Below are 21,258 nucleotides of genomic sequence, written 5' to 3' on the forward strand. Positions count from 1 at the left end.
AAAGAGCCTAGTTAAGAATTCTGAAACAAAATTTACCAATGAGCAAAACAGATACATCTGATTTTTGTCATAAAAACAGAGCCATCACTGGAGATATGTCCGATTATTACAACTGTGCTGTCTCCAAATGCAGCATAAAATATCAGAAACTGACTGCAGTAAGTTTGTTGGCCATTGCTTGCCTGATAATTGAAACACTTCCAAGCGGAGCTTTTTCAATGGATACATTATGATAAGGTCCTGCGTATGAAACAGAATCTTCTATGTTCTGGGCAAAATCTAATTTAAATAGATCTCCACAGTCCTATGTGAAGATCTGACCGTGACTGCTTAGGGGTCATGATATGGTGATCTATGTTATTACCATAATCACTAATTTTATCAGCCAATCAGATGAAGTCTTATACCTCTGTATTTGGGTGAATGAGTAGTATGGCTGAAGAGCATCAATGTGTGCTGAACAATCTGATTCACTTTCAAATTTCTAAAAGCTGTATTTCCATTGGCTAATTCAAAGGTCATCAGAACATGATCACTATTGCAGTTGCTGTCAGATCTTCATGTACGACAGTGGAGATCTGATTTTAATCAGATTAGTTCTGGAAAGTATGTACAACTGATCTGACACAATAGCTTGAAGAACCATGGCTAAGTACTCAACTTGGGCAAGACCTTTCTAGACACCCAAACAATCTTATCCAGGCAATTCTTTGCAACAATCAGAAGAATATTCTTTGTAAACTCTGTTCCCTGGCTTTAATTTCACACCATTTGTGATGCAGAAGTGAATGAAAATTAAGATGCTGGAGCATGCAAAATATTAAAAATTTATGGACAGCAAGCTTTATTGGTAAAATCTTGGCAATTTCAAAATAAAACTTCCAAGAAAATACTCTTTGTTTATCCAAAGATCCAATAATTGGTCACCCAAAAATGACCATACAACAGAAGATGTTATCCTCTTTGCAATCAGCTGAACAAATCTCGATTATGTAAACAGTCTAAATAATGACACCATATCTTGCACGCTTCTAGCACAGACCTTACAGGTATACAGTTTTAATAGTTAAATTGATGGGATGTTTGGCACTTCACTAACCTGTTGATTATAAAGATAAATGCAAGACTGTAATATCACAGTCATTATTAAACCATTCCATTTCAAAAGTGCAAGAATGAAAGAGTCAACAAACAACTCCATGAACTGAAACTATCAATAATACTTACACCAGTACAGGTTATAATAAACAGGATTATGCAATCACAGTCCAAAACCAAAACAAACAGGAGACATGGGAAAGGAGAGAAATGACTAAACAGAACAAATCTGCGAGCTAATCAGTTAGATAAGCTGCAAACTTGTGTGTACAGATTATGCAAATAAAATATATGAGACATGAATAATGATTTTAATGTATTAAAGGCATTAAACGGGCTTATTTTAAGAATTCAGTTCAAGGTTGTTATTGTAATCTTCTGACTAAGTATATAAATATCTGACTAAGGCATATCTGATCATTGCAAGTCTGACTAAGGCATATTGTATCATTGCAGGTCTGATTAAAACATATCAGATCATTGCAAGTCTGATTATTGCATATCAGATCAATGCAAGTCTGATTAAGGCATATTGGTTCATTGCAAGTCTGACTAAAGCATAATGGATCATTACAAGTCTGATTAAGGCATAATGTATCATTGCAAGTCTAAGGCATATCAGATCATTGCAAGTCTGACTATGATAAATCAGATCATTGCAAGTCTGACTAAGGCATATTGGATCATTGCAAGTTAGTTGATTGAGGCAAGTTACAGATGTTCCATACACATCTGAAATGAGACAATTAAATAACAGAGAGAAAACGTATGAACTAGAACAACAAAATTGAGTGCCCCAAGTTAGTTTTGATCTCTAAGCCTTTTTGAAATTTCCTGAATGCATTATAAATACCTTGACAAGTAAGACTAAGTTTTGTATGATAAGTTGGGTTCTATGTCTAAAATTACCCTACTGAAATGTGCAGGTCATTATCAATGACACTAGTCCCGATTACATTCAGATCTAATCCTACAATGTAAGATGCAACCCCGATATTAATGTTGATTGGGTGCTATGTCTTACTTCCAACACAAACTGTGTGCAGCATGTTCCTAGTGACTGACAGGAAAACTAAAGGCCAAATTTTCAAGAATCTCTGAAATACTTGGCGGTCCATACTGGCACTGATAAAATAATTAAAGTCTAATTGTTTTAGTCAGACAATACTTTCAATGATGTTTTTTCCCTGATGGAATTAAATTCAAGTGGATGCATTTGACAATTTTGTTGATATACATTTCAGTCTGTGGAAATGCAATGGCAGCTGAGGAATGCCAAAGTCAATTAATGAAATGAAGGAAAACACAAATGTTGATGAAATCAATTATATAGCTTCACTTCATTAAGGAAACTTATACCTACTTCAACCAATTTTTTAATACCTTTGGTTTTATAAACATCTTTCAGTTTTCATTCCAATACAGTTCATGTATGAATCTGCCTCTAACATACACGAGTTTTACAAAAAAAAATCTTTCAGTTCTCAGTCCAATACACAATTTATATAAGAATCTGGGTCTAATGAACTAACAAACATAAGTTTTATAAATATCTTTCATTTCTCATTACAATACACAGTTTATGTAAGAATAATAATAATAATAATGAGGACTTTGTATAGCGCCTAATCTTTAGAAGCTCTAAGCGCTTCACAACATTAGACAACACCTATAAGATAAGAAACATAATCATATTATTACAAAAACAAACAACATGAAATTAGAAAAACATTAAAAAATAAAAAACATGCTGAGAATATTTCAGGTAGGAAACATTATTAGGTCTTTAAGTTTGTTCTTGCAGTCGAAATAAGTGAGTTTTGAGAGCCCTCTTGAATGTGATCACTGTGTCTTTGTGTCTAAGTTCAGTGGGCAATTCATTCCACATTGCTGGGCCCTGCTATGCAAAAGAACGCTGTCCATATGACTTTGTTTTCGTAGTGGGAATAATGAGTATACGATTGTCAGAAGAGAAGCATAAGTATCTTGCTGGCGTGTACACATGGGTGAGGTCAGATAGGTATGTTGGACTGGAGTCTGACAGTGAAATGTAGCACAGAGAACAAATTTTGTGTTTGATTCTGGATCGAATGGATAGCCAGTTTAGGGTACAGAGCAGCAGGGAGGTGTGCTCTGATCGTGGTATTCTAAGTATGATCCGAGCAGCTGTGTTTTGAACTTTCTTAAGTTTCTGGAGTAGATATTGAGATGAACCAGACAGAATTGAGTTACAATAGTCCAGTCTTGAAAGTACTAACGAACACACAAGTGTTTTAGTGGAATCAACTGAAAGACATTTGTGAATTGAGCTGATGCGTCTCAGCTCAAGATATGCAGCCTTGCATATGTTCATGACAAGTTGGTGCAATGTGAGAGTACTGTCCAGAGCAACACCTAGGTTTCGTACTGATTGTGTGAATTTAATGTTGGCGTTGCTGATATTTATTGTTTGAGGTAAAGGATGTGAATGAGAAATAACATCAGTTAGTGAAGGCAATACTGGATCTAAGCACTCAAGCAGCAGTGATGTTGGAATTGGATCAAGTTCACATGACTTTGGTGCACTCTTCATCACGATTGTACATACGAAATCCATTGAGACAGGTTCAAATACTGCTAATGGTTGCCGCTCAAATTCTGTATACCAACTGTATGGTGACGACGAGTCAACTGAAATTGTGGTGTCAAGCTTATCTCTAATGGTTTGTACTTTTTCACAGAAGAAATTTGCAAACATGTCCAGAAGGTCGACTGGAGAGAAGGTAGTTGGAAGTGGTGTAGATTTGTTCCTTGATATTAGCTTGTTAGTAATCTCGAAGAGCTCTTTGCAGCTGGAACTTTCCATGATCTTAGTAGTGTAGTGGGCTGATTTCGCTGCATGGACTATATTTGTGACATTCTTCTTAGCGACTTCATAGATTTGCTTATGAATAGTGAGTCTGGTGGAAAGCCAGAGCCTCTCAGCTTTACGGCGGTCTCTTTTAGCAGTGTGAAGCTGGTCCCTAACACTGCTATACCATGAAGAACACTTCTGAATTGATACTCTGCACTTGGTAGCTGGGGCATGTTAGAATCTGGGTCTAATGAACTAACAAACATAAGTTTTATAAATATCTTTCATTTCTCATTACAAAACAGTTTAAGTAAGATTTTGGCTCTAATGAACAATGGCTCTAATGATTTGTTTTTAAAGTAAGTCCAATATACAGTTTCTATCAGAACCTGGCTAAAATGAACATGTGTTTTATTTGTCTTTAATGAACACAAGTTTTATAAATATCTTTCAATTCTCAGTCCAATACACAGCTTATATCAGAATCTGGCTCTAATGAAAACGAGTTTTATAAACATCTTTCAGTTCTCAGTCCAATATATGAAAATTTACAAGCAAATTTTACAGCACTTGTCCACAGTCTTAAAAAATCCCCTTAAAAAGGCTTGTGGGACTGGTCATAGTAAAAGGTGGCAAGTAAAAGACACCAATTGTTGATATATAATTGCATGAAAGTACTTAGGCAATTAACCTGCAAACAGAAGAAATGATCAGATTTAACTAGTTCATACCACTACCTTGAATTTCATTCAAGTTCTCAACAAGCAATGTTGGAGATTGAAGTTCCATACAACAAAGCACAAAAGGTAAGCAGTTTTATCATATATTATCATATATTATTTATACACTGCAACAGCCCAACCTACAAAATTATAGCACTTCCCATTCATGACTGGTAACACAATTATAATGTATTTACTTGTGCATGAAACACAACCAAATGCCTCAGTAATTCATGGATCCTGATCTGTAGTCATATTCTGCACTCAGAAATTTTAATCTAAGCCGCTGACCCACACATAAACAAAGTGGACTCTGATCTGCAAGTGCATTATGTAAAGACAGCTCTGGGTCTCTGAATGTTTCTCGTTTGATGTATGAAATACAAACACACCCCAAAAAAAACCTAACAGGGTCATTCAACTGACGAAGACCTTGCACTGAATAATATACTATGTGGCCATTTAACTCAACCTTCCCATGGTACATTTGGTACACCTTAATCATCAAATTAAACCATCATTCATCATCACCTCAATTAAAACTGCCCTTCTATGTCAATACAAAATATATAAAAAGTCATGCAAATGACCCAAGCATAAAAAAGGACAGCAAATTTCTAAGAAAAAGAAATGTATGCAACAAAACATTGGAACAGCATAATTTGTGATAAGGATAAAGGTTCCTTAATCAGCTATATACAATTATATGGTCAAATCTATTGCCTAGTGCCACTACAGTCAATGCCCTGCTGGTGATGAACTTCATGTTTTGCAGTTATTAGTAATAATGTTGAGTCAGGGTCTATTTCAGTACAAGTGTCTGCTTTATTCACACTAAAAGATTACACTGAAAAATGAAAAAAATGCACCACACAAAAAAAAAATCACATAGTAGTACTCAAGACCAACCTTTATTACTTTGACAAATCTCTCCTATATTCATACAATTTCTCCCTTTTTTAAAAAGGGGTGGGTGAAACTATCAGTTCTAGAATACCAGATAGACAATGCTTCTTTAGAAGTTGTGAGTTGATAATGGGAGTCATCAATACTATGTTTTTATGGTCAAAATTCATGCATCATAAACCTGAGTAGCCACAATAGCTGAGGCCTCCAATGCCACCATGCAATCAACTCTTAGAATTCTAATGTATGTACATGTATAGATGATAGTTAACCTCTCTAGAAATTTCAGACCAAAGGAAGGAAATTATGCATACAACATACCCCAACCTTAAAGTTCTGAGCTAAATGCAAGCACATCACTGAAGCCATTAAAAGATGAACTACACCATGAGGAAAATTAAGGCATTTTATTCGGCTTGTGTCAAGGTCATTCAATATCTATATAAATCTTTAAAAAAAAGTTAATAAAACCCATAAAATTAACTTAATAATGTGCATGCACTTGCACAGCTCAATGTCACTCTGTATGACATTAGTATTTTCTCTGTATCACTCTATATGACACTAGTATTCTTGCTGTAACACTCCTGACACTAGCATTCTCACTATATCACTCTGTATGACACTAGTATTCTCTCTCTCTATCACTCTGTATGAACTAGCATTCTCGCTGTATCACTCCTGACACTAGCATTCTCTCTATATCACTCTGTACGACACTAGCATTCTCTCTATATCGCTCTGTATGACACTAGCATTCTCACTGTTACTCTGGATGACACTAGTATTCTCTCAGTATCCCTGTGAATGACATTAGTATCTCTCTGTATCAATGTATGATACTAATATTCTCTCTGTATCACTCTGTATGACACTAGCATTCTCTTAATATCATTCTGTATGACACTAGTATTTTCTCAGTATCCCTTTGTATGACACTAGCATTCACTCTGTATCACTGTATGACACTAACATTCTCTCAATATCACTCTGTATGACACTAATATTCTCTCTGTATCATCATTCTCTCAATATCACTGCATGACATTAGCATTCTCTCAGTATCTCTTTGTATGACACTAGCATTCTCACTGTATTACTCTGGATGATACTAGTATTCTCTCAGTATCCCTTTGAATGACACTAGTATTCTCTCTGTATCAATGCATGATACTAATATTCTCTCTGTATCAGTCTGTATGACACCAGCATTCTCTTAATATCACTCTGTATGACACTAATATTCTCTCAGTATCCCTTTGTATGACACTAGCATTCACTCTGTATGACACTAATATTCTCTCAATATCACTCTGTATGACACTAATATTATCTCTATCAGCATTCTCACAATATCACTGCATGACATTAGCATTCTCTCAGTATCTCTTTGTATGACACTAGCATTCTTTCTGTATCACTGTAAAACACCAGCTTTCTCTCAATATCACTGTGTATGACACTAGTATTCTTTCAGTATCCCTTTGTATGACACTAGTATTCTCTCCGTATCATTGTATGACACTAATATTCTTTCAATATCACTCTCTATGACACTAATATTCTCTGTATCACTCAGTATGGCACTACCATTCAATACCACTCTGCATGACACTAATATTCTCTCTGTATCACTCTGTATGACACTAGCATTCTCTCAGTATCCCTTTGTATGACACTAGTATTCTCTCTGTATCACTCTGTATGACACTAATATTCTCTAAATATCATTCTGTAAGATACTAATATTCTCTGCATCACTCTGTATGGCACTAACATTCACTCAATGCCACTCTGCATGAGACTAATATTCTCTCCGTATCCCTTTGTATGATTCTAGTATTCCCTCTATATCACTCTGTATGACACTAGCATTCTCTCATTATCACTCAGCAAGACACTAATATTCTCTCAGTATCCCCATGTAAGACACTAGCATTCTCTCAATATCCCTTTGTATGACACTAATATTCTCACAGCACCACTCTGTACAACACCACTATTCTCAGTATGTGTATCACTCTGCTAGCATTCTCTACATGAGAATTATTTGCAGTACATGTAACAATATTTACTTTCGGAAGAACCAATTTACCTGAGAAGTCCTTAATTTCTTTTACAAGACAGGCAGGTGTAAATATCTTCATATCACCCACCTGACATCAATAGTTAATGTAGCACAGATGTGAGAGTGACTGATATTCTTCCTCACCAATGCACATCAACACCTGCTGGTTAATCTAGTTGTCATACAGGCAGCAAGGTGACAATTAAGAATATGATCAGTAATACAACAGCCAGCACCCTGTACACTCTTTGCTATTTATCCTCCAGTCTTTTGCGGCAACCACACCTGCAAAACTATATAACTAAAAGCCTTTTACTCACCCAATATGCCCAGAAACCCATTTTCAAAGCAGTATGGGTTATATGGATAACAGAGGTCTGAAGTGAAAAAATGTGTCATAGCTTCCAAAAAGAAAACCATGCATAAATCCACCTTCTCCTTTCAACACTTCCAAGCACATTTTATCCTATGTCCATATCAATAGGTACCATATCAAACATATGATTTTTTTAAACATTACACAGTCAAAACAATACAATTCTAATAACTGAAACACAGTCCCTCTTCTACAAGTAGAATTAATGTATCACCCAATCTCACTCAAGCTCTAACACATACCAATACCTATAAACTGCTAGCTAATACTATCACTTGCAATGGTGTGAGTATAATATAATTTACTGGTGCAATGGCAACTTTTCAAACATTTCTGCCTGATGCCCATCACCTCAAACATTTTGGCCTAATGTCATCACCTCAAACATTTTAGCTTAATGTCATCACCTCAAACATTTCGGCCTGATGTCCATCACTTCGAACATTTTGGCCTGATGTCCATCACCTATCAGACTGGCACTACATATCCTATGTAAATTTAAATCATCATACATGTAACTTCAACATATTTCAACCATTTTTCATGAAATTGTAATTATGCACTAAAAAATTAACACTAATTCACACTGGGCAAGTGTCAACATACATGCTTTGATATTACGATGTGATATGCCAAGGAGTAGGGGGCTATGTCTGCTCTACCAATAGGTCAATTATGACGACAAAGGTAGAACACCTGGGATACTGGCATACAAAGTACAAACCTGATGCATATACAACAAATACAAACCTTGCCATCAGAAAAGTATATCCCCAAGTCACACCATTCAAAGGCAAGACAAAGAAATGAATGTAACTTGCATAACAAAATATTGATCTTTTATATATACTGGTCAGTAAACAATTAAAATCTTGACTACTCAGTACCACCAGATGGACTTTTACAGTTTGTCTGTAAAGTGTTATCTTGCCTGCTAACTGGGAAAGCTCAAAACAACCAAACATTCGCAATAAAAGAAGTCCCTCAAAGGAACTGACACTCTACTATCCAAAAAGAATTCCTGGAATTCAAGATAAGACTGTTTTGTTATTTTTAAGTGCTGAGTTTTTAAACCATTTCAAGCGCAACAAAATTTTCAAATTCACCACCTGGAAGCAATGTTGCATGTAAGATGCACCATTTTCATTTGGGACAAACTAGTCATCAGTAGAAGAATTTTGGTGAAAAACACATGCCAAGATGATGATTTATTCAGGACGAGTAGCGATAAGATTTTCAACGGGGCCAATATGACAGCCATATTTGCAAGGCCAGCACCATTTGCAGTTAGTACCAAGTAGATAACAGGAAGTCTTTGGTTAAAACCCTATGCTCATACGAACATCAATTCTGGAGAAATTGCAATAACAGCATTTTCAAGACGGTCACAACAGCTGGACTGTCAGATCTGCATCGTTTTCATTTAGCGCCAACTAGGCATCACAAGTCTTCTAGTGAAAACGACATGTTGATATGACTTTCTACTGAAGAGTAGCCATAACAAGACATTCAAGACTGCTATTGCCAACATATTTGACATCAGATCTGCACCATTTCATTTAAGACCAATTATATATCATAATCATACATGGCAACACCCTGAGAGGTTTAAGCATAATTATTGCTATTATAAGTGGCAAAAAAGCATAATCTGGGCATAAAAAGTTGTCATCTGTATATTACATGCCAGAATTACAGTATCTATGAAAATTATACATTTATTTTTGCCACAAACCTGGTTCTGCAGCTGGTCAAAGGTCTTGTCAAAACATGAAAAATAAGTATGGATTAGAACCAGAATACAAACACAAAATATACTGAAAAATTATTTGTATTCAGCACTGACTAATCTACATGTATTATTTTCACTAAATGATTGTGAACTGGAAGTTTACAATGAGCATGATCATATATTATTCTTTTAAAGTTTGTAAAGTGGTGTTCCTTAGTCCTTTTTCTGATCTGACATGTTTTGAAGTTTAAAAAGATCCATCTGCTCAAACATTTTCTGTCATATAAAATCCACAAAACACACTGTAAAGTATTTCGCTTAATATGTGGCACGATTTTCTTTAAAAGTATAGACTGGTCTGCTAGCTAATAGCTTATCAATATAATGAATCTGTGAGGCAAAGTTCAAATTTGAAGAAACCTGTCATTTTTCTAGGAAATGGACAATATACAGTTGCTATAAATAGCAAGTAAGGAAAGTATTTGTATGTTATTCATATGCAGCAGTAATCTTTATAAGAATATTATCAAATTTTTATGAGTGGAATTAACAAGATGATAATAAAAATTACAGAAACAACTTTTTATTGCTTTCTTTTTAATTTTATTTATGGTACTAAGAAAGCTTAATCCATTCACAGGTCAGCGTAAAAAATACATTTTGGTGGGAAAAAAGCGTAATGAATACCCCAAAAGCATAATGGGTGGCATGTATGCATAATTTATCTGGTAAATATTCCATATCAAAGTAACTTTCTGTTTCGGAGTAGCAATAACAAGAGTTTCAAAATGGCTGCCATAGTAGTTTTATTGGGCTACAAGCCAATGTTGATATGACTTTAAGAGTAGCAATAATGAGATTTTCAAAATGGCTGCAGTTGTAGCCATATAGGCACTATTTTCATTTAAGGCCAATATGCTAGACATCATAAGATGTCTTTCTTTGATATGAGAAGTAGTGATAACAAGATTTTCAAGACAGTCACTGTGTCAGACATAATGGATACCCAAGCAGCACTGTTCTGACGTAGGATGAAACAGACATTATAAGTCTTTTGGTTAAAATCAATATTGTAGCAATAATAAGAATTTCAACATGGTTACTAAGGCAGCCAAAATGGACATCAAAACAGCACCATATTCATTTAGGACAACTGGACATCATAAGAAGTCTTTCAGTGAAAACCCATGATGATTATCTAACTCAAACTCTAACTCAAGAGAAGTAGCAATAAAAAATGTTCAAGATGGCCACTTTGATGCTGTAGTGGATGTTCCAACAGCACCATGTTCATTTAGGACAAACATGAATGTGTGTGCTAAGTTCTTTGTGGCAATCCACCAATTAGTTTAGTAAAAGAAGCAATATAAAACCTGTGCTAACAGTGAGATGACAGAACAGGTCATCCCATAAGCTCTTCTTAGTCTATCACCTGCAGAGCTAAAATTCTGGGCCCATCATGCACTGAATTTTCAATGTTCTACTGTCTATTCCTACATGTTGCTGGCTACCGATGGCTTTCAATGACTACCATCAAACACACAGTGCAAGTCTGGCAGGTAAAATTATAAAAACCACATATATTTAGGCAGATACAAGAAAGTTATACAATTTTAAACAGACCAGCCAATGATTATACTGGTGAAAGCTCACAAACAAGTGTATGAAAGCAAAGCATTTCCTTCACCTTGGTTTATTTATTTGTGACACAATCATATATTTTGGCAATATGAATCCAAGATTAAATTTACTTAGTATTTTGCACTTTTTTTTTATTTGGCCAAAAAAAGCTCAGCCTTCTACTTTAGCATTTTGTCACAAGAAGTTAACTGATGAATTATTTATTTGTTTATTTTAGCTATGTTTAACAATACAATGGGTCTGATGTAAAAAGGATCTAAATTCAGAAGGAACTAAAGCACCTTAAGTACACACTGACACACACACACACACACAGGTAGATCAAAGGTTTTAATCGACACATACTCTTAGCAACCAGACATCAGTCATAGGAGTTGTCAAACAACATATCATCAACTTGTCGTTTCTTTATCAGACAATCAAAAGGTTGTTATTGTTGGTGTTGTTGTTGTGGGGTTTAACGCCATTTTTCAGCACATGATAGGCTATACATGGCAGCCAGTATTAATGGTGGAGGAAGAACCCAAGAAAACCCCGGAAAGAACCAACGACCCATGAGAAGCTACTGGCAAGCTTTCTCACATACCCACATTGGCCGAATCCAAGACTCGAACCCACAAAGACAGAGGTGAGATGGCAGTGATCCGTAACAGAAAGCACTTTTGGCCACTCGGGGCCCCCAATTAAAAGGTTTCAACAACTAAGCTTCGTTTGTCATCATGTTTTTCCCCCGATTGTTTCAAGACTTGACTGCCACAAAACAAAAGAGGTACGAATGCTTACAATGTAATGATTGCCCTGGGGCCTGCGCTACAACTTTACATCTGTCCTTCACATATATGGTGTGTAATGTGGGGTGTCCACCCATGATAACTTTAGAATACCTTATCTCCATCATTAGCTCAAATCAAGAAAAATGATATTCACAACAACGTCAACTATCATCCTTCAAGACTTATTTGGATGCCTGATCAAATAAAACTTCACTGTCCAACTTTATTGAAAATGTGAATTAGGTATTATATCCTCCAAGACTTATTTGAATGCCTGATCAAATAAAACTGCACTGTCCAACTTTAATGAAAATGTGAATTAGGTATTATATATTTTCAAGGCAGTAAATTAGCTTGTTGTCCACCAATAATTACTTTTTTTACAACAGATTTTTTTTAAGAATAATAAGCTTTCTATGAAACCAGTTAATCAATGAAGCATAATACCAAAACAAAAGCTGCAGTTTCTTTATGGTCACAACTTTTTATATCTCCTTTGAATGTTTTTATAGTTCAATTTCACAAATATATGACTGCCATGTTAATTTTGTGGAAAATATGTCCAGACAGCAAGAGCCATTATAATTTCAGGATCATATATATACATATTTATCTAGCAATAGTACACACGCATTTTCACTCTCCAGGTATATATTTTAAGCACTACCTCTATCCAGGTTCTTGCATACTTAGCCAACATAACATTAGAAACACATGGCCACCATTCACAGCTAAATACATTCACCTGATGTTCAACCTCATTGCATGGCAAAACTACATTAACTGCATGCCAAGTACCAGTAGCCTAAACTGATTTAATAAGATTTTCCTATGCTTACATTATGTGGGGACCCAAAGCCAGCGAGTGGAGGAAATTGCATTAAATGAAACTAAACTAGGAGCTCATAAAATAAAATAAAATGAATACTACATACATTGTAGGTTTCTTATGCCTCAAGTTCGTATATATATATATATATATATATATATATATATATATATATATATATATATATATATATATATATATATATATATAACTGAAACTGCTGCTGTTTTGTTCATAATTTCAAGTGTTCATATGTACTTCAATGTCCCCTTTTACATGTATGACTTTGGAATAATATGGTTAAATCTGGAAATAAAATATCAATCTTGGTTATTTCTTTTACAGCATAGGGAACATCCCCAACTATCAGTAATATATGAAAATCTGCATGAACTGTGCACCTTTTGAAAAGTGTCACATCACCAACAGTGGAAAAAATGTGGACAAGGGACAATTCCTGAGATTAAATAAAGAAGTAAATAAAGGTGGCAATGCCCATGAGCGCTTTTATTAATAATAATAATAATAATAATAATAAAAATAATGAGGACTTTGTATAGCACCTAATCTTTACAAGCTCTAAGCGCTTTACAACATTAGAACCTAGTTAAGTACTGACTTTGTTTTCATCCCCATCATGCATTGGATGCATTGTTACAATCAATTAAAAATTGACCTGCATTGTATTATCACGCTGATCAAATCAAGCAAAGGCGGGAGAATAAAAAAGTTTAAAAACATGCAAATCCTACCTGTGTTAGAGCTTGCACTCACAGTATTGTCTTAAAACTCCTTTCAAGTGAATAATCGAACACTGAGAACACTGCAAGAACATGTAATATAATTAAAATATCTTACCTAAATCAATGGTTTATCATACGTAAATATATCCATATTTAACATGCAAAAAAGCCATGACATGCTGCATAATGTTTTCGCTGGTACACTTGTCATGCATGTTGAAAAAACTTAGAATGAGGCTTCAGATATCTTTCAAAGATTAGATATATTAAAAATAAATTCAAATGAATATTCAACCACTTAACTCACACCCACTTCTCACTACTGATATCCATCATTTCTTAATATTTATAGACCCTCCTGTATGTGCGCTAGTGAGGCAGGTTGTGTATCCTGCATATTCGATCTAGTAAAGAGATTTCAAAAACTCTGACCAAGGCACTGACCTTTTAATCCACAGATTGTAATATCGCAAGTTAGAATTTGACATTAAAGGTGGATTTCTGAGAGTGAATCTAAAATGCACCGTATCTGGTTGATCTGGAAACCTAGGTTTCCTTAAGTCAAGCTTATATAGAATCTCTCTTCAGATGTTTCTCCAAGAGAATAAGACATGTCTTAGCTGCAAAGGGATACATCACCAAATACTGTCCACATCAGATAAACACATTGAAATGCCTATTACTGAACCGTCACATTTACTGCAAGTTACAACTTATGTTTCACCTGACACCAGAATATACATGTTATGACCATTATCTGACCATATGAGAATCAATTACATGCTTAAAACAGAATTAAAATTTGCCCCAACAAGTAATTTCATACAAAAATAAAACATTTTACTTACTTCCCTTTGTTGTGAAGTTAATGGAGTCTTACTAAGTTGAGGTTGTGTACCAAGTGAAACAACGAAAATATGCCAAATCTAAAAACAAAAATAAAAGTCTATGCTTTTATTTTGTAGACAGTAAAATATCAGGTTAGTATACACATCAATTTCACTCACAGATCAATATTTATCTATATTATATATTTATTTATCCAAAACATTAGTGGCTAATGGCTATATTAAAATATAAACTATTAGGTACCTTCTGAGTTCACCTTTAAGAACAAGCACCAATACCTGTTAGTCAGGACCTGAAAGAAAAAGAAGAAAAATGTCCACAATGAGTTTTTCTGCACACAAAAATATCCAGTGCATTTGAGTCAATTATTTTCAGAAAAAAAAAACACAAAACAATCCAAAATAATGCATCCTGGGAGGATGTGACTCTGATCTTGTATCAGAAAATGCAACTTCAATGGCCAGTTGTTTTCTGTGTGTCGACCACTGTTCTTGATTTTCAGGGACTACTTTACACTGCTACAAATGACTGAATTCCTCACATGGGAGCTAAAAACTAATGTATAATGAAAGCAGCACAAAGTGTGATACTCAGTATTTTTTTAATCGGTTTGGTGTTTTAAAATACAGCAAAACATGTAAATTATTTAGTGCCAAGGCAACTGGCGGAATGCACCTTCTCCAAGATAACAACATAGTAGCTGACCCATGCTATTCAACGTTAAGATTTTTTAACCCATGCACTTCAAGTCCGGCATGCTCATCACTGAGTCCCCACAACTCAAAAATACTACAAGGAGAAAACTGGCGCAAACTCAGTGAGTTGAGAATTATTCATCTGCATTGTAATGATGTTATTTATATAACATCCAACATTTCAATAAAAATACACTTTGCAGGGCCATTTTAGAACTGAAATTTTGTGAGGAAATCCCATCCTAAACTTGAATAAATAAATAAAAATCAAGAGATTTCAAAAAGTAAATAAAGGCAGGGCTTGCAAATATAATGAACGGCTTTCACATATTTTGTTTATTTTTGGAGTGCTTTTTTATTAACTTAGCATAAACCCCACAATCAAACACCCTAAACTAACCCACTGCTACAATTTTTCATTGAAGCATCTTTTGTGGACGTGTCAAAAGAACTCACATCAGAGCAACTTTTCAACAGTTATTTGTGAAAACAACCATGTCCTGAGCATTGGTCATGGTTATTTGAGTAAATAAGGAAACCTGAGAAAAACATTCCCTTTACGGGAAACTAGAAAACCATGCAGTTATATGTACTGTACTACAATAACCATGTCCTGAACAGCGGACCTGTTATCTTAGCAGAAAAGATAACTGTACAAAATCATGCCGTAGTCTGCATCAACAATTCTAAGCATGTAATGTTGAAAAATGGGAATATTTATTGCAAATTAATAAATCCATAATGCAAGTGCCTGTGATAATAATACATGTTTAATTTCCTGAATAATGAAAAAATAGGTACATATATTCACGACACTTTTTTTCTTCTTTCAGTGTCCCACTTTTGACCTCACAAGGGGACACTTAACTACACCTTTACCATTACTGGAACGAACACTGCACTGATACATACTGAAGATTGGACAAGTTCAAGCATTTAAAGCCTTACTGCAAATATATCATTAAATAAATATTCATAAATATCCAGTTAACCATTAATGCACTGAGAATAACAAGTAGAGAAGTGCTGAAAGGATACAGAATCCCCACCCTAACACATTAACCGCTGGAGATTTTTGTCATTTTTGTCTGACATTTGACTAGAAAACACATTTTGAAAGCTGAATACATCCGAAAACACTAACTTCCAGGTGATCTTGCAATAACATACTGCCTATTTGTGTTAGAAACATAGTTTATCATTGGCTATTGGCTCACGCATGGGCAGAGGGTAAAAGTTGGAGGTTTTTTTTTTTTTTTTTTTTTTTTTTTGCTTAATTCATTTGGCCCCAGAGGATTTTATCGTTTTCGCCTGAAATGTGCATAGGAAAGACATTTGGGGGACTTTTTCTGAATACATCATAATACATCAGCTTTCAACAGATTTCCCATGAGACTAATGCCTAATTGTATTAGAAGCATCATTTTCCATTGGTTATTTTGCTTGTGCATGAGCAGAAGGGTAAAAGTTGGAGTTCTTTTTTTTTTCCTTCTTTTTTTTTGCTTAATGGACCCATCATTTTCACATGGAGACCGTAATTTATTCCAAATGCCCACCTATAAGCATTTAAGACCGGTCTGCCTTAGATCTGAGGCCAAAAGGTCTAAAATCTGAAGAAAAAAATTGCATTCCAACCACGAGCAAATTTTGGGTGAGAAAAAAAAACGGATCCAAAAATGAGGTTTTTCTCTCGGTTTGTGTAGTGCAACTAAAACTTCCAGATTATTTGATATCATTTTAGAGCTATATCTGTCTGCTTTTTTGTAATACCACCCATGTTTGTGTCTCTTAAATGACCTTGATGCTGCAGAGCTCAGAAATAGGGTACAGCTTCATCATGCCTACAGACAGGATCAGGGCCAAATCGGTTAACAGACCCATTATTTTTGTATCGAGACTACTCTTTATTCTAAGTGCCATCTTATCCTACTTTTTGCAAAGGTTCATCAGTCTGTCTATAGTTCATACTGGTTTGCCTTAGATCTGAGACCAAAAAGTCTAAAATCCAGACACAAAATCAGATTCCAACCACAAGCGAATTTTGGGTAGAAAAAAAATCAGATCCTAAAAATAAAGTTTTTCCCTTCATATATTGTAGTGCAACTAGAAATTCCAGATTATTTGGTATCATTGTAGAGCTACATCTGTCTACCTTTCTATAATACCACCCACTTTAGTATATCATACATGACCTTGACACTACAGAGCTCAGCTACTACCTACTGCAACTTTAACTAGTCACCAGGGACTAATGTGTTAAGACATAGCCAAACCAAATTTAAAGTACCCCAATGTCCCCTGTTTAATGTAAATATACAAAATTTGAACAGTATATGACCCTCATCAAACATGAAGCTGAGTGGAAGATGAGTAAATGACTTGACTTTATAAATGTATCTGACACAAGCTACCATACTGCTAATATCAACTTTACATAGCCAGGAGTCTGGGCCATATTCAATTTCCCTATCTCATTATGATAAAAGTAATTTACAATGAGATACTGCATAGGTGATTCAGCCTAGAGGAAATTTTGTCATCAGTCCAAATCCATAGCCTGACTACACATGTATAGGTCATATAAATAAAGGGAACTTATACTTGTACAACACTTCAGAGTTTTGCAAAACAGTTTATGATTTAGCTATGCTATAAAAATGTTCAACATTATTATGTATGGCAAAGTGATGTTATATACTGCCATGGTCATATTGTCATCAATTCATTACAATGACAGTGGCAACAAAATGAGGATTGGTGATATCATACAGATTTAAAACACACACACACACACACACACACATAAACACACACACACATACACACAACTCTACAGATAGGAGACCTATGGTATACATCAATTACAATAGGGACCAACAATTTCATCTTTTGGGGGCAGGTGCCTGTCTATCAATAGCTGGAAAAATATCTTGCTCTGATTTGCAGTAAAATAGCACCATATTATATACATTATATTATTTGAAAACATTAATTATCTTGAGATAAAATAAAGTAAAATATCTCAGGTTAAGAGAAAATTGCAGCCCATGCACCCCCCAATTATGAAAATTAAATGGTCAGTACAGTATATGAATTTGGTATGTGTATGTTGATTGCTGTATACATTGTTAATCTAAAAATGACAACTAAAGTGGGATGATCCAGCTTATACTGTAACTGACACCCTGTAAAAGACATTGTACTGAAATTAGAGAGCTTGCTGATAAAACCCATAAGTGTATAATTTATCCATGTAATAGTCAAGGAAACTTTGAGTGGGACACCAACACCTGGGCAAGACATCGATCACATAGGGACAATAAATATAAAAAAACAAGTACTCAGCTGGCAAGAAAATATTTAATAGACTGATAGAACCTAATGATGTACAGCGAAAAAGCCATAATTTGAAATCTTTCAGTGAAAACCCCATTCCTGGGTTCTCTACAGGACTTTGAAAGTTAGTCTTGAACTGTTTCCTTGAAAAAGATGCAGTCCCAGCACTAAACCTTGCAATCCAATAACAATACTTTTTCCATTGCAATAATTTCAGATATTATGAATGTATTATTTTGCCACAGATCTCATCAGATTGCTAATGTTCATTCACTATGCAATATTTAGCATTATAGTAATAGAATAAAAAATTAAAGGCAGTTCACAACTTTGATAATTGTGATTGTGCTGTTACAGCTATAACAATCCTCAATGCCTTTACCATACCATTCTTTGTGTGCAGCTAGAATGAATCAAGGGATTGCACTTCTTTTCTATATAACATTTAATTTAATTTGATTGATTCCATTTCAAATATATAAATTTTCCAAGACATTAGAAAAAGAAACTTACTCCATTCATTTTTTTAATTTCATTTTTAGGCAATACATTCACTATTTTCCTGAACAAACTTTAACAAATGTCTCCACAGCAGGATTAGGATCAAAATCCTTCAGTTCTGGACCTTCTTCCATCACCTCATGAATCCTGGTACTGTTTGTTGTTTTAAATGCTGATGGCCCTGTCTTGATCTGATTATGTTGAATTTTACAAGTTCAGTGTTCCTTGCACTGCTGTTGCATTATTCCTTCCATGTGCATAAAAGTTTATAATTTTCCACTGTGTTCTCATTTTTTTAACTCATGAGAATGGTAAGAATTTCCTATTCCATGATGATTGTGTGGAAACTATCTTTCTTCTTTCAGTCACAGCAACATTGACCTTAAAAAATTTTCCCCAAAAATAATTAGTGCATTTCATTTACCCAAAGTGAAAACCATCAATATAATTTGGCAAATGTAGATTGTGAACAATTTAAGATTTTGTGCCGAAACAGAATTGCTAACAGACTGATGGACATCATAATCTAATGTGGTCATATAAAGACTGAGCCAAAGCCATTAACCCAAATTTATTTAAAATACAACCTTGAGTAAAAGGTCATAGGGGCATGCATTGTAATATGATGAATTGTCTAAGCAGTCATCATGGAAATATAAGCAAATGAAAAACTGTAAACAAAACCTCAAACTGCTGACAAATACAATGCAGATATCAACAGAAAACTTACAGCAATGTCTATAAAATTTACTGAACATGTAGAACAATGAATTTAATTGGACAATGTATCCCAATCATGTGCTAGGTCTCACTGTTGTAAAGCAATGTTGAATTAATCATGGAAAGTAAATCACAGTGATCTAATTTTAATTCACAATATGCTTTCATCCCAAGAGGCTCAATAGTTCAACTTTGGTGGCAACAGGTGAACAGATCATGATATATGGCAAGGAGTCCTTCCATCCCATAGGACTTGAAACTCAAAGGCCATGGGCACCCGATATGAAATTTCCAAGATTCAAAATCTGAATACTGCAAGTCCAAATTTTAAAACCCATGATTCATGAGAACAAAACAAAAAAAGAAAACACTTTTTAAGCTCATTTGCATTTATTGCCAAAAACAGAAAAAGGATCAAAGTCTTCTTCAATACACAAACAATTAAAGCTTAAAATATCATGAAGAACAAAAGGAAATCTAAACAACTCCTATTACATTAAAATGCAGTATTAATAAACCACTATAGAAACATATAATTATCAACAGGTACAATGAAGTACAAACGAGTATTGCCTGGACAGATAAGACATGTGATGGATGCATGGTTGTAAAGAAGAATGGACTCAGTGATGAATAAATAAACCATGAATATGAACAGCAGAGCTCAAAAATGCATGTGCAGCATAATAAAAAGATAACGGCGTGGTGAGACTATCTGAGCAGGATGGACATCGTAGAAATCAAAACCATGAATGATCAGCATCAGTTCCAGCCAACCTAATGTCATACCCTGCCATAACCATCAATGTTCCCTGTATATTCAAGGTCTGAACTACTTTATATGTATAAAACTACACATACAATGCTGCATCAGGTACAATAGCCTGCTGAGATATTCCCAATACACATTCTTCTGTCTTGTCCAATATTCTTTAAACTGTCAGAAAATTCCTGGTATTGTGAACAACACCTTAGCTACCATAAATACATGGTGCCAGGCCATGGCCATATAACAGCCAAGCTATATCAACCAATTTAAGGGAAGTTATGGGTTTGTTTATTCTATGGGAAGAGGATGCAGCTGCTCCTTGCAAAATGTATATTATTATCACAAAAATGTTGAAAATATTGAGATCTGATTCACCAGCCATGCAAATATTTTCCTCCAGGTTGAAGAAAACTTGAATCTCACTATAAAATATTTATGTACTAACATTTGTGAAGAAGCATAGCTCATCCAGATGCAAAATAAGTATTATTTTGGTAAAACTACAAGTGGAATTAAATTCATTGGGACACCCACAAATCAAGACTAGTACTTCCATAGATCATCATGGCAAATACACATGCTTTTCATAACATCCCTGGTTCCCAACCTGTGGACCAGTGACCCCCATGGGAGTCATGGGGTTTGTACCTGTTGATAATTATATATT

The 21,258-nt window shown here is 34.8% G+C and overlaps 1 protein-coding gene across 6 annotated transcripts in view; it reads right to left on the bottom strand.

Moving 5' to 3' along the window:
- LOC149769970 (uncharacterized) overlaps positions 1–21,258 on the bottom strand; it is a 206,870-nt gene that overhangs the window by 161,942 nt on the left and 23,670 nt on the right. For 5 of the 6 annotated variants that reach the window (XR_016418996.1, XM_089949582.1, XM_089949581.1 and 2 more), the window contains exons 2-3: positions 14,814–14,862; positions 13,731–13,801 (exon numbers count right to left, since the gene is read on the bottom strand). The gene's annotated coding sequence lies outside the window, so the exon portion shown is untranslated. Of the gene's footprint in view, positions 1–13,730; positions 13,802–14,813; positions 14,863–19,114; positions 19,484–21,258 lie in introns of all 6 variants that reach the window. The other variant, XM_089949580.1, reaches the window with a different exon arrangement.

This window comes from Sinohyriopsis cumingii, unplaced genomic scaffold (assembly GCF_028554795.1).
Source record: "Sinohyriopsis cumingii isolate HCF-2022 unplaced genomic scaffold, ASM2855479v2 utg002916l, whole genome shotgun sequence".
NCBI classification, from domain to species: domain Eukaryota; kingdom Metazoa; phylum Mollusca; class Bivalvia; order Unionida; family Unionidae; genus Sinohyriopsis; species Sinohyriopsis cumingii.